Source organism: Narcine bancroftii, chromosome 5 (genome assembly GCF_036971445.1).
Source record: "Narcine bancroftii isolate sNarBan1 chromosome 5, sNarBan1.hap1, whole genome shotgun sequence".
NCBI classification, from domain to species: Eukaryota; Metazoa; Chordata; class Chondrichthyes; order Torpediniformes; family Narcinidae; genus Narcine; species Narcine bancroftii.
In genome coordinates, this window is record NC_091473.1 from 124,002,420 (window position 1) to 124,007,810 (window position 5,391).

Below are 5,391 nucleotides of genomic sequence, written 5' to 3' on the forward strand. Positions count from 1 at the left end.
TTGATCGGGGGAATGGGAACATTTATACGTCACTTTAAGAAAATTTAATTTCTGCCCAGATTTCATTAAACAGATTAATCTATTATATCTAAATCTTATGGGCTCTATTTGCATGAATTCACATTAATCAAAGTTCTTTAGGCTTTACAGAGGAACTTGGCAAGGATGTCCCTTAAGTCCTTTGCCTTCAACTTGGTTTTGGAATCTTTGGTAGTTGCTCTTCATGAGAATAGATTTTCACAGGGATAAAGTAGAGCATCAAGTTTCTCTATATGCAGATGACCTTTTACTCTTTATTTCAAATCCTGAAGCTTCTATATCAAATATATTAACTTTATTTGCTCAATTTAGTCAGTTTTCGGGCTATAAATTAAATTTGCCTAAGAGCGAACCTCTAAAGGGGCCATTTTAAAGATACAGGTACACAATCCTTTATCCAGACATCTAAAATCTGGAAAGCTCCAAAATCCGCCAAGTGAGGAGAGAGACCGGCAGTGGGAGTTGGGCCGCTGGGAGACTGGAAGCCCAAGTCACGCAGGTGAGGGGGTGGGAAAGACCGGCAGCGCAAGTCAGGTGGCCAAGGGACTGGCAGCGCGAGTTGGGTGGGCATGGGGGGAGATGGCAGAGCGACTGGAAGGGGGTGGGGGTGGATACGGCAGCACAATTCGGGTGGACTTAAATCTGGCTTTTCGAAATCCAGAAAAATCCGAAATTCAGAACACACTGTCCTCTAAGGGTTCCGGATAAAGGATCGTGTACCAGTACTCCAATTTTCCTTTTAAGATAATGAAAGACCAATTTAGATTTACAATTACTAGGAATTGAAAAAATGTTTTGGAAATACTTAAACTTATTAAAAAATTATTATTATTGGGATGGTGACCTTTATCTATTACAATGATTGGACGCATCAAATCGGTTCAGATTAATATCTTACCTAAATTTTTGTATCCTTTTCAATCTTTACCAATTTTTATTCCTAAATTCTTTTTTGATTCATTGGATTTGATTATCTTGTCATATATATGGCAAGGAAAACAACCTCATATAAATAAGTCTCATCTCCAAAAGACTGAAAGGAAAGGGGATGATAATGATGAAACTTTACATTCTATTTATTGGGCTGGCAATACACATAATTTACTCTGATGGTTTCATTTGATAAATTAGCTGTCTGCCCTTCAAGAGGAGAAATGAAATGAAATTTAATTAAATCTGTTGGCTATTTTAGGTTCATTTTTACCTTTTAGTTTTTCTAAATAGACTGAGAACCCAATAATGAGGAACATTAAAGATATGGACACAATTTAGGAAATTTTTTGGTTATCAGTTTTTCTGTTGCCATTCTTATTGTAATGAATCATCTTTTCCAACTCTCTTACAGGTTTTAAGGAATGGTAGAGATTAGATAGTAAAAATTTTAAAGATCTTTTTATTCGAGCTAATTTTGCTTCTTTTGAACAACATCAGCAAAATTTAATCTTTCGAATAGGTACTTTTTTATATATTTACAAATTAGACATTTTGTTCAATCCAAACTTTGATTTTCCTCAAATCTCTGAAGGGAATATTCTTGATTTTTTTTTTATTTACAATTTTCCCATGGAGGATTAATATCTTTATTTATAAGAATTTAATGAATTTCAGAATGGCCTCAATGACCAGGATTAAGAACAACTGGATAGAGCATTCTTGGACAAGGATTGGGATACAATTCTTAATTTGATCAACAAGTCTTCATTTTGTGCACAATATTGTTTGTTGGAATTAAGGTGGTGCACAGAATACACATGTCTAAAGTTAAATTATCTCATTTTCATTTGGATTAAGTATAAAATATGTGTCAAATATAAAATTTGTGAATCTTCATTGATTCATATGTTTTGGGAATATCTGAACTTAGAACATTTTTCGAAAGAGATTATCTAAACTTTATCAACAATTCTTAAAACTAAATTAGAACCATGGCCTTTGATTACTTTATTTGTTTTTTTTTTAAGAAGAGGATATATCACGGTTCTCAATCCAGATGCGAATCTTAGCTTTTGCTACATGAGCAATTTTGATGAAGTGGAAAGACATTGTTTCATACAAACATATTCAATGGTTACATAATATCATGTTTTATTTTTTAAAAAGATATAATATTAAAGATGCAAAGTCTGAATTTGATAAGATGTGGGACCTATTCATGGATTATTAACATAATCTGAGGATTTAATTGGTGTGGATGCTCCAGAGATTCTCTATCTAGTGTCTGGAGGCCATTATTCAATTCATATTTACAATATATACAGATAACCTTGTTTAGAGGGAGGGGGAGATTTTTTTTCCTTTGTATTATTAAGACTACAAGTAAAGGGGGGGGTTTAAATTACAGATTACGGAGTATAAAATATATTATGTAATGGAATTTTATGTGTATTATTTGTATAATGTTTGTATTCAACATTGATTTTGAACAATATGAGTTATGATTTAATTGTTTAATTATAATTATAGAATTTGCTGTCTGAACGACATAAATCAAGTAATAATTATGGTTAAGACTCTAATTTACAATCGGTATGTGACATATACATGATATTATCTCATTTGTTATCATTAATATACCTTGTGTAAAGGGTTTTTGTTAACACACATAACATATAACAATTACAGCATGGAAACAGGCCAATTTGGCCCTTCTAGTCCGCACTGATCCAAGTACCCTTCTTTAATCCCACTTACCAGCACTCCGCCCATAACCCTCCATCCCCCTCCCATCCATATACTTATCCAACTCTTTCTTGAATGACAAAATTGACCCTGCCTCCACCCACCTTTCCCGAAAGCCCATTCCACACAGTAACCACTCTCTGAGAAAGGAGCTCCCCCTCATGTTACTCCTAAACCTTTGCCCGTCAACTCTCAACCCATGACCTCTTGTATCCCTCTCTCCTACTCTTTAATGGGAAAAGTCTTCCCACATCAACTCTATCTATCCCTCTCATTATCTTAAACACCTCTATCAAATCCCCTCTCAGCTTTCTACATTCCAAAGAATTAAGGCCTAATTTGCTCAATCTCTTCTTGTATTCCAGATGCTGAAACCCAGGCAACATTTTTGTCAATCTTCTCTGCACTCTCTCTATCTTGTTAATATCCTTCCTATAAATCGGTGACCAGAATTGCACACAGTACTCTAAATTTGGCCTCACCAATGCCTTGTACAGTTTCATCATTACTTCCCAACTCCAATATTCTATGCACTGATTTATAATATAGGCAAGCATACTAAAGGCCTTCTTCACCACTCTATCCACATGCGCTCCTACCTTCAGGGAACAATGCACCATTATTCCTAGATCTTTCTGCTCCACTGCATTCTTCAATGCCCTCCTATTTACCACATATATTTTGCTTTGATTATTCTTTCCAAAATGAAGCACCTCACACTTATCAGCATTAAACTCCATCTGCCATCTTTCTGCCCACTCCTCTAAGCAGTTTAAATCCCTCTGAAATCTTTGAAAACCCTCATCATCCACAATTCCCCCTATTTTAGTATTATGTGCATATTTACTAATTCAATTTACCCCCCCCCCCCATCCTCCAGATCATTAATATACATGACAAAGAGCAACGGTCCCAAAACCAAACCCTGAGGTACATCGCTTGTAACCATCCTAACAATTATCTACTACTACTCTCTGGCACCTTCCTTCCAGCCACTGTTGAATCCATTTGACTATCTCCAAATTAATACCCAAGGACTAACTTCCCATGCGGAACCTTATCGAAGGCCTTACTGAAGTCCATATAGACAACATCCACTGCTCTACCCTCATCAACATTTCTAGTCACCTTCAAAATTCAACAAGATTGGTCAAACATGACCTTCCACGCACAAATCCGTGTTGAATGTCTGTGATCAGACCCTGTCCCTCCATATACTTATATATACTATCTCTAAGAATGATTTCCATCAATTACCTACAACAGATGTTAAACTCAATAAAAATATTTTAAAAGAAAAAAATTATATTTTTTAAAAAGATAAACATTTTCAATAAAAAACAGAAAAAAAATGCAAACCACTCCACTTTACAACAGCAACAGTGTGGTTTCCCCGCCCCACCCCTCCCCCCCCCACAATGTCTGCTCCCAGTCCAACTGAGATAAGAATCTCAAGCACATTCACTCAAGTATTTTTTTTTAAATCACTTTTGGCAGACAAGTTAACCAGTGGCACATCTAATTACTTTTTCACTGCATTATTGATTAATTTAGATATTCAGCACAGTAACAGGCCATTTTCATCCCACAAGTCCATGCCACCCATTACACCCAATTAATCTACAAGCCCCGTTATGTTTCAATTGGTGGGAGAAAACCAGAATCCCCCCCAGGGAAAGCCCATGCAGATACAGGGAGAATGTACAAACAGCCATGGGATTTGCACCCCGCCCTGATCGCTGGCACTGTAACTGCATTGTGCTAACTGCTATGCCAACCTTGCTGCCCAAGTGAATATATGAAAAATTATTAAATATTTGTTGCATTATACCACCTGCTGCCTTGCAGGTTTTGCCTCTTCAGGCAAAGGCTAGACTGTAACTCTGACTTCAAATCCCTGGGCTTGGCTAGCCCAGCCGTCAGTACCTGGAAAAGGCCCCAGCTATGGGTAAATAGCACGTCAGTCTGGCAGCAGGGGCTGGCAGCTGTGACAGAGCGCGGAGAAGTTTCCCTAGTGGTCTGCAGCAGCAAACTTGGTGGGCGAAGGATCCGTAAAGACAACAGCCAGCGAGCTCAGTCTTGGAACAGACCACTGCGGGGCAATCCCGCGTCACTCTAGCTGTCATGCCCAGTGGCATGGGACCCAGAGGGAGATGTTTGTCTTGGGCAAGCACTCACTTCCAAGTTCTTGCCCCTGCACATGGTGCCTAAAGCTCCATGGAAAACAGAACAAAAGTTCTGTGAGGACAGAAGAGCTACAAGGCACCAAGTATATCTTCGCTTACGAAGGGATGGGCCATGAGATATACTAATATTAAAGGAGTCAGCTGCTGGCTTTCTCAAATAAAATAAAAATTAATCAATTAGTTAATCAAAAAATTAATCAAGCTTCCTAGCTTGTAATGTTTTGAGGAACCAACGAGACTTGAAGTTAAATATTAAAACAGGTTGAAAGCTAGAATTATTCAGATGCATGGAATGGATAGAGAGCAATTGTATATGACACATAACTCCTCCTCATTAGTCAGGAAGACACAGCAGTGCCTACACTTCATAAGGAGGCTGAGGAAGGCAAGGTTACCACCCCCCATCTTGACAATCTTTTACAGGATCACAATGGAGATTGTCCTGTTTTGCTGCATCATTGTGAGGTATGGTAGCTGCAAACCTTCA

At 37.7% G+C, this 5,391-nt stretch overlaps 1 protein-coding gene across 10 annotated transcripts in view; it reads right to left on the reverse strand.

The window, feature by feature from the left end:
- The window catches only part of ptprfa (protein tyrosine phosphatase receptor type Fa), a 411,563-nt gene that overhangs the window by 362,239 nt on the left and 43,933 nt on the right, over window positions 1–5,391 (reverse strand). The window lies entirely within an intron of this gene.